Source organism: Gossypium arboreum, chromosome 13, assembly GCF_025698485.1.
Source record: "Gossypium arboreum isolate Shixiya-1 chromosome 13, ASM2569848v2, whole genome shotgun sequence".
NCBI classification, from domain to species: Eukaryota; Viridiplantae; Streptophyta; class Magnoliopsida; order Malvales; family Malvaceae; genus Gossypium; species Gossypium arboreum.
Window position 1 is genome coordinate 2,472,738 of NC_069082.1, and position 10,569 is coordinate 2,483,306.

The 10,569-nt window shown below is 32.0% G+C and overlaps 1 pseudogene; it reads right to left on the reverse strand.

Moving 5' to 3' along the window:
• Positions 1–6,504: 6,504 nt before the first annotated feature.
• On the reverse strand, positions 6,505–9,153 carry LOC108462392 (cytochrome P450 CYP736A12-like; annotated as a pseudogene).
• Positions 9,154–10,569: the final 1,416 nt, after the last annotated feature.

Below are 10,569 nucleotides of genomic sequence, written 5' to 3' on the forward strand. Positions count from 1 at the left end.
TAAAAGAGCCTATTTATAGGCTGAATTCATAGATCAAATAATAATAAAATAATCTAAACTAATCAGTGTTTGATTGAAACAAGTAAACAGAGTTTAATTAAAAGACTATTTTTCAAATTTGACTGAAAATAGGAGTCATATTTAACAAATCTCCACCTTGACTCATATTTCCACAACGCCATCTTTGCCAAAGCCCGCCATGAGCCTATCTTGAACTATGCAGGGAATTTACTGAGTCGAATTTGTGCTTAAAAACTGGAAGACTTCTAGCCTTCGACTTGTACACTGCCAAATCAAAACTAACCCGGGTTTGTTTTTCACGAACACAGTGACCTAACTTTTCAAAACCTGCATCTAAAAGAGAACCTCTCTTCAACGAAACAGTCATACCTTCTTCCCTCCTATGACCAAGTTGCCTCCGCTCCAAACAAGTTGACTTCAACTCCGTAGCAGACGAGGACGTCCGATTTCACCGATCCACATATAACCTTCCAGAATATAAAGACTGCCGGTTCTTTTACCTTTTAACAAAACGAGAGCTCCATGAGATACTTTAATACCGCTCGACTCGATGTTGATTTTGCATCCTTTCAAGTCTAAAATACTTAAGGAGATGAGATTCTTTCGTAAATCAGGTACATATCTGACATCTGAGAGTATCCTAATCGTCCCATCGTGCATCTTAATTTTAACAGTACCAATACCAATTACCTTACTAGATGAATCGTTTCCCATGCGCACAACTCCACCTTTAATCGAACTGTATGTGGAGAACCATTCTCTATTGGGACACATGTGGGAAGAACATCTTAAATCTAGGATCCACTCGGACGTGAGCTTGGTGTTATCACTTGTTGACACTAACAAGAAATCATCCCCATTTTCATCGGCCAAATTAGCACCAGCTACATCTTCCTCGTTACTCTCAGCAGCTTTTTTATTTCGCAGTTTATAACAATCTGCTTTGACGTGACCTAACCTTTTACAATAGCGACACCTTTTATCTCGTTTCTTTGATGCTACCAAAATGAAAGCTTGCCTATCTGTCTTGCTATTCAAATGAAGCTCATTGTCGAGTTTGTCTCTACTCAACAAATGACCCTTCACATCTTCAAATGAGAGTTTGTCTCTGCCATAAATCAGGGTCTCCCTGAAAGACTTGTATGAAGGGGGTAAAGAGCACAATAGTAGCATAGCCTGATCTTCATCGTCAATATGAACCTCAACATTCTTTAAATCATTTAAAAGAGTAATGAATTGACTGATGTGATCTCTAAGAAGCTCACTTTCGTTCATGCGAAACGTAAATAGACGTTGTTTCAACACTAAACGGTTAGCCAGAGACTTAGTCGCATAAAGAGTTTCTAACCTTTTCCACAAGGCAGATGAGGTCTTCTCCATCAATATCTCCTGCAATACCGTATTCGTGAGGCACAACTGGATTGCAGATAAAGCCTTGTTATCAAGTTCTTCCTATTCTGTTTTATTTAGATTCTCAAGCTTTTTCCCGATAACAACCTTTTTCAAGCCTGATTGAACTAGAATTGCCATCATCCGAACTTGCCACAGATTGAAATTTGTCTCACCATCGAACTTCTCAATTTCAAACCTTGTTGTTGCCATCTCTGAACGGGCTGATCTATGAAAATTGAACTAGCTCTGATACCACTTGTTAGGATTTTAACCCGATTAAGTAACGAACAAGAAAATAGCAGAATAAATTGAGAAATTGAATACACAAATTTAACGTGGAAAAACCCTTCTAAAGAGGATAAAAAACCACGGGCAAAGATAATTTTACTATAATGGTAAAAGAACGAAGAGTACAAAAGATGGAGATAAAAACTAAACCCCGAAAACCCGAAAACAAAGAACCCACAAAACGTAAACACAAAATTCTCTAAATGTGTTATGAGTTCTAATCTCTAATGGGTGTATTTTCTAAGGTTGTAAAAGAGCCTATTTATAGGCTGAATTCATAGATCAAATAATAATAAAATAATCTAAACTAATCAGTGTTTGATTGAAACAAGTAAACAGAGTTTAATTAAAAGACTATTTTTCAAATTTGACTGAAAATAGGAGTCATATTTAACAGATATGCTTGTGTCTTGTGTACTATGTATATGAAATGAGTGATGAAAAAGAGAATGATGAGTTGAATTGATGACGTTATTTAAGCTAAAGAAAGTAAATGTAATGGAAAGTAATGACATGCAAATGAAAGGAAGAAAATTGAAAGAGATTTAAAGTTTTCATAAAATCCTACTTTGTTAAGGATGATAGGTATAAGTGATGCTGTGGAATTATTCAATTTCTAAGTTGTTGAATTTGGTTTCATGAATCATGTGGTATCGGTATATGATTATTCTTAATATGTATAAATTTCATATTTGAAATAGATAGATATGATTAAAGTTTATACGAGCTTACCTTAGCATTATTGCTTACATAGTTATTTTTCTTTACTTACAGACTATTGGAAGCTCGATTGGGTTGGAAGCTTGTCAGAGATTTATCACACTATCCAGCGATTATATCGGTAGATTTTGAGGTCTTGGTTAAGGTTATAATGGCATGTATAGGTATTTTGGCTAATGTTAGCCCATGTGTTTTGGGTGTGGAAATGACTATTTGGTTAGTTTGCATTTTGGCCTTGTGTTGGTAAAATGATATATATTATAAGGTGAATATAATTAGCCTTGTAATGGTTGATATATGACTTATTATGGTTGAATGATGGTAGATAGAAAAGTAGTTGAATGTGCATATTAGATATGACATATAACTTGTTGTGAATTGGTGTTTTCCCATATTAGGCATATATGTGTTTTGATGCTATTGATTATGTGGTATGGTTGGTACCAAATGGTATGTTTTGGTAAGTGATTTACATGTTGTGTAATGTTGCAAATTTAGTTAGAAGTCAATCAATTATTTTGGCCAAATTGAGTACATGGTTATACAACCATACATGTTTTAAATGTTGTCATTTGAAGTGCCTTTGGGCATATTGGTTGGATGTTATTATACCATATGTGTTTGGTTTGATTAAGCATGATTTTGGTGGCTTTTGAGGGCTCACGTATATGTGCAAAAGGGATTTTAGGTACATGTTGAAAAGGACAAGAAAAATGGTTTGTAAAATAGCCTATTTTCGTCTACACGGGCAGAGACATGGGTATGTGTCTTAGCCGTATGTGACATATGGCTAAATAACACAGCCGTGTGTCCCTGTAGTTTTTAAAGGGTTGCAAGTTAGGTTTTAAGCGGCCTGGCCACACAGCCGTGTGACCCCTGTAGTTTGTAAATTTTCATTTTTTCCTTAAAATTTCTATATGTTTCTGTTTTAGTCCCGATTTATTTCTAATGTGTTTTTAGGGCTTCGGGAGATCGTTTAAGGGACAATATGTATGCTATTGATTGGTTTTACTGTGATTGATGATATGAATTAAATGTTTTATAATTTTTTATAGTCCTGAAATGTAAACTCTGGTAATGCTCTATAACCATATTCTGACAGCGGATACGGGTTAAGGGTATTGCAAGTCCCGAATTTAATTCAAAATACTTTTAAAACCCTTTTAATAAGAGTTTTGCATAATCATTTAACTACCAGAAATAATTGCCTAGGTCGTGTATAGAAACAAGTCTATACTAAATATATCAATAAATATCACATCTCAAACATAAAAATATAAAATAATGAAAAGCTAACGAATTTTTTATAACCATCATCATAAACATGTATGAAATTTAATTCAAAATCCAACCATTCAAGCTCATAGAACTTTTCATTTACAATTGTTCATATCATTTCTCTAAATAATTAACATATGGAATAATATAAAAGCGTATGAACGACTACCTTTAACAATTCTTTGAACTAAATCAAATCCGAATAACCATAAAAGTCATTGGTTTATTAACACAAATTTGCATACTAGATATGTTTTAATCAAATATATTATTTAATTATAAAACCTACAATAGCGACATAAATAAATCAGTTAATATTGATTTTCATGAACAAATGAAATGCTTAAAACAATATGTAATCCATGTAATCAAAACTTAAAAAGAAGACCATCTCAAAATATTTAAATCATATATCAAGTTGACTTAATATTTAAAAACGTAGTTTTTTTCTTTTCTTTTTTTGTTTTGTGTTGAGTCTTGATAATAAGAAGTAAGCAAATTAAACTTCAGTAGTAGACTTTGAATCCAACCAAAATCTATTAATAGCAAATTTTGAGAGTGAATCTTATTTTCCAAGTATACAATAGGTACGTAACCAATGACTCTTCATAAATAAATTGTCTCTCTTCTTAAAAAGTTCTCGAAAATTATTATTCTTTTCTTGCTTTTTTCATTTTTTCACTTCTAGTGGTGAGAAAAAATTATTACTACAATCTTCATGACTATTATTATAGTCCAATTTACTACATCCATGTTAAAAATTATGTCTTTTGAATTTATTACATATTGTTATATTCTCTTCAGGGAATTGTTAGGTTTCGTAGTTAAAAACTTTTGTTCAATCATAAGTAATTTTTTTTCATGATATTGCTACCATAGGAGCACATTTGAATCATGAAAAGTTGAATAAGTTCTTCCTTGTAAGGTTTTTATCAGTAATATTTTTTTACGTGATTTTAATTGAGAACTTATTTTGAATATTGTAGAGTTATACTCACAGTTTTAAAAAACTTGCAACTTCAGGTATATCAAACCATAGTGAGCTTTAGATAGATTTACCATATTTTATTTCTTATAAGTAGATCTTTAACAATTAAATATTTTGCTTTCAGCCCCTTAATGAGGATGATGACCAAAGGAGATCACAAAAATAGTCACAATTAATTCAATTTAATAACAAGAGTAATCAATAATTTAATCCTCCTTTTTTTAATCATTTCAAAATAGATATTTATAGCAATAGTGATTCATATGAAATATAAACTTTTCTTCATTCACAATCTTAGTATGAGATCCATTACAATGAATATATTTTAAAACTAATGCATTAACCATAAAAAATTGTTCTTTTAGATATTGATATATTAGGTCTTTTGGAGCTGTCAACTAATTTTGTACTATCAAATATTGAAATAATATTTGTTTATTTCAATAACAAATAAGGTAAATATTTTCTATTTGTAATGATAGAATTCATTACTACATTCTCATATCCTTCCTCAAAGAATATTAACGAAACAAAATATTTGGGCATATGCCACATATGTGGTCAATAATCTTTCATATCACATTGATAACATATGTTATCTTTAACCTTTAAAGAATTATCTTGAGAATTCTCATTGTTCTTTATTTATTATTATATTCTCACTTTTATTGGTCCATGATTATATCTTTTAATTTCTTTATATTTGCTTTCACTTCAGGGAATGCAACAAATTTGGTATGACAAACTTCTAAATCCCTCCATTGATTATTTATTTCATTATCACAATCGCAAAACATGCGTGGATTTCAAATCAAAATCTATCTATTCATATTATCATGATTAGTCTTAATTATAATAAACCTGATATAATAAATAAATTATAGTAAAATATACTTAAGATTCTTTAACATCATTGTTATCACCCTGGCTATTATCACGAGCACCATAATGCATAGGCCTCAATTGAGCACTTAAATAACAATAGCTCTAGAAGGAAATTGACAATAGCTTGAGTAGCAAATTTGAGTAACCGGCTATTGCATTGGTTGTTGCTTGAAAGGGGTAAGGCTTGGTGAAAGGGAAAAAAAAATTTGTGACTAATGAAGAAAAACAGTTAAAAGATAATCGTGCTGATAACGTGTTATAAAATAAATAGACAGAAAGTAAAGAACAAAGAAAATGAGAGAGAGCAAAAAAAAAAGCGTATTTTATTGATCAATCGGAGCATTTATAAAATTTCTTCAAATTCTCTATTTATAGGCATAAGAAATATAAATGAAGTAGCGATCTAGTTCTAATGGCTATTAGAATTTAAAGTACATAAAAATTATCTTGATCTTTATAGACATCCACTTAATAATATATTCATAACATGTATAATAATATTAATTATTTAAAAATCATATAACATAACTTTTTTTTTAGTTTTGACTATCATATTTAAAAAGAATATTTTAACCATCAACCATAATTTTTTACGGTAATAGAAAATATTAGAAATTAATAAACCACATTTTTTTACCATACTTTTCAAAACCACTTCGCTTTTATTTCCTATAGCTTTTCAAAAGTACTTTTGTGGCCATAAGAAATGTTAAACAGACAAATTCTAAAAGCATTTTTGAAAAACACTTTTTAACCACAACAACTAATAGAAAACTATCCCTAAGGTGATGAAAGGCGACAGAGCCACCCATAACCAAGCCCAAATGAGAACCTTCAGCTGAGGAGCTCACTTAAAACAACGGGACTATGATAGTTACCTTTATTTTTTCGATAATTGATATGTATCTTAACGTATCCTTAATTAACACACTTTAACCAACTAAACGATAAGTTGGGTTTGCAAGTAAATGATTAGCCCTTGGCAACGTGATCCCAAACTTCTCAGTCATATCAAGTTCATCAGGTAACATCCCATCAGGCAACTCCCAATCAAAGCAATGAACTAATTGAGCTATAATTAGACGCATATTGGTCAACCCCAACTGCATTCCAGGACATCCTCTACGGCCACTCCCGAACGGGATGAGTTGGAAATCATGTCCTCGAAGGTCTATGTTGCTATCCTTGAACCTTTCTGGAAAGAACTCTTCAGCATTGTCTGACCATACTTTGTGGTCTCGCCCCATGGACCAAACATTCACTAAAATCCGCAACTTCTTCTGTATGAAATATCCATCAATGGTGATATCTTTTGTCGACTCACGTGGAAGTAGTAAGGGTGCCACCGGATGCAACCTTAAACTCTCTTTGATGACCATATCTAAGTAAGTAAGCTTTGGTAGATCCGACTCTTCTACCATTCTATGCCTTCCAACAATTCTTTCTAGTTCTTGTTGGAGAGCAACCATGACTGGAGGATGCCTTAGAAGCTCTGCATGGCTGTAGTTGTGGTGTCAAATGAAGCTGCCACCATGTCCACCATTATGGCCTTGATGTTTTCTCTACCAATGATGTACCGCTGCTCTTCATCGTTAGGATTCATGGGCGTATTCAACAATGAAAGCATTACATGAAAGAAATCTGTGTAAGGTTTTTGCTCCTTGGCGTTAGTCCCTTGTTCATGCTCATCAATCATGTTGTCAATAATTGCGTGAAGCCCATTGCCTATCCTCTTAAGCCTTCTTCTATATCCCTGCAGTGTAATATATTATTTTATTCTTCATCACTGTCAAGTCTTTGTGAAAATACTAGATTTATTTGGTGAATCAAGTATTTTAATTTTTTTTTAATTCGAACCAGATTATTTCTGGGAAAGGTGAAGACATAACCAACTTGATATTTTAATCTTTTAAAAATCTATAAAATCAAATTATTCAAACTTAATTAAACTCTTAAAACATTTCTTTATAATTAGACTAGATCGGTCGATTGAACCGATTGGGCTAAGAGTTAATAGAGTTATCGGTCTGGAATGAAGGGTTAGATTAATTGATCCATGAATTAATACGAACTAATTGAACCGACGATTGAATAAGTATTCTCTCTTTTTTAAATATATATTTATGATTTTTAAATAATTTATTCAATTAAACGAATACTTCAATGGCTTCTTTTGAAACTTAATTATTTGTTTTCAAACTCAAGTTTTTTTATTATTATTATCAATTATTATCAATTTTTAGTGAATTACAATAGAAGGGCAAAGCCCTAACAGCAACGCGAATAGCGCGAGTTGGACCCAAGTTACACCTAGAGCGGTGAATACCCTAATCATCAAGTTAACACATAGGGTTCTTTATCAGTTTTTTTTTAACTTCAGCTCTTTGGCTTCGTGACAAACTTTTTTTTTTTTTAATTCAAAAGGGTGCTGCTTGACACATTGGCAACACTCAGATAAAAATAAATTTTTTATTTTTTCTTTCATCATGTATATCCGTGAAAATACAGGTATTTTTTAAAAAATATAGTACTGCCTAACACAGTGACGACACTAATAAAAAATTATTTAAAAAAACATAATTATTAGCCAATAATTGAACGAAAAAGTAGGGTGATGTCACCAATGTGTCAGGTGGCATCGATTTACATTGTAACAAGCAACCCAATTTCGTAAATAAATTTTCCCCAACCCATTTTTATAATTAATGAAACTTTTTATATTATTTTTATAACAAGCGACATCTTATACAATTTTCATAATTTATTTATTTTTATATTATTTTGATAAAAGAAAAAAACCCAAGATGGAGCAAGTAATTACAAAATAAATTGTGAAAAGGAAAACAGTGCATATAAAATAGGATAAAATGAGAAAAAGAAAGGATATTCACCTGAAGGTCAAGTGGAGCAAGAAAAGGTAAATAATCGGACAAATTAAAAACCCCAGCCAAGATCATGGTCTCGTCAATTAGCGGTTTAAATTGGAATTTATCATCCATGGATTGCCCGAAAATCACTTTACACATCATTACTTCAGTAACCTTACCTACCTTCTGGCTAAGGTCCACCGTCTCACCCACCGCCACTGCCTTCCTCACCGATTCAACCAATGACACCACCTCTTCCTTTCGTACTGGGGCAAAGCATTCGATTTTTGAAGCACCAAGGAAGTGCAAAGTGCACCATTTCCGTACAGTTCGCCAATAGGAACCGTAGTGGGTAAAAGCCAAGCCCTTGCCACCGTAGGTCAAGTACTCGGTAGATTGGAGGTTAGGCCTGGAAGCAAAAACGAGGTCATGGACCTTGAGGAACAGTTCAGCGGCTTCAGGTGATGATACCACAATGGTTGGCACATAGCCTAGCTTTATTGACATTATGGGTCCATATTTTTTGCCGAGATGGTGAAGGGTTTGGTGAGGAAGGTTCCCTAGCATATGGAGGTTACCAATAATGGGAAGAGGAGCAGGACCGGGTGGAAGTTTCCGACCATTTTTGTGGTGGTTTGGTGGGCGAAAGAAGAAGATAAAGGAACAAATAGGTGCAAGGAGTACCAAGAATATGGCTAACGTTGAATAATACATTTGGAATGAGAAAGGAGAGGCAGCCGATTGACAATTGCACCACCTGATACGCCAGTTTAAATAAGAAAGGAGCAAATATGAGTCCCAAGGCCATCGACAACTGGGTGAAAGTAGGTGAAAGTAGAGGTGAGTATTTTATCGAGTCGAGTCGAATTGAGTTAAAATAATTTGAGTTAGTTGAGTTGATGAATCTCATTTTAACAATCGAACTCAATTTGAATTTTTTTCAAATCTAACCGAATCGAGTTAAGTCAAGTCGAGATAACGAATCCTATTATTTTTATTCAATGTTGCCTTTACATTGACCGATTATTTAACTAATAGACGAAATAAAAGATTATTTAACTAAATAAACAAATATAATGGTTTTTAATTTAATAGTTTTGACTTTTAACTTTAGAAAATGTAAACATTTATTAAAACAACGTAGTTTTGTCTTTTCTTAATCGGATTTTTGGATAACTCAAATTGTATATTTCATATTCGAATTAAACGAAAAAATTTAATTTTTTATTCGAGTTGATCTGAATAACTTGATTAACTCAAATAACTTGAACTATTTAATTCAAAATTTAAAATTTTTATCGAATTTTACTCCCCTAATTGAAAGAAGTAAAAGTAGACTTTTATATTAGATTTATTTAAAATAATGTATTTAAAATGTGGGTTTCATGCGTCAAACTTATATATTGATTGTTATTACAAATCTCTGGTGAGGAAAATTTAGAACACACGAACGGAACTCGATCAGAAAAAGAAATAGGACAAGGCTCCAAGGCGTGTATCAAGCCACTATATTTAAGGTTATATTTGCCCCCACCTATCTTCGGTGTGCAAATGAGTTTCAAGCAAATTAACCTCGAGGATATAATAAAGCCAATGGCTATTTGCGTTTTGCACTAACGAGAATAGCTCACTATACACTGAGCAATGTATGACAAGGAACTCAATTTCTATAAAGGATTTCTGCTGTAATACTTTATAGAATAATCTAATATTATTAGAATATGAAGGAAGGAAAGAAACAATATTAGAATTTGTTGGTATGATTTCCAAATGAAATCTCATTCCTATTTATAGGAATTTTCATGTCTCTTTATAGAGACATCTTTCATCAATCGGTGTCTTTTGAATAATAATGTCTTTAAAATAAACACATAATTATTCATTTAATTATAATTATTCAAATAATATTATTTAAATAGTTATAATTCTTTTTCAAAAATCAAACAATATAATCTTTTGATTAATTACACTCATTCATTTATAGTTATTGGAACACTATAAATATTTAAAAATGTTCCAACAATCTCCCCTCATTTTCAAAATATTTTAGATTTTGATATTCTTGGAAATCAATTTGCATAAATGAAGGTATCTTATGATTGAACCTTCACTTAGTGAAAACATGTTAAA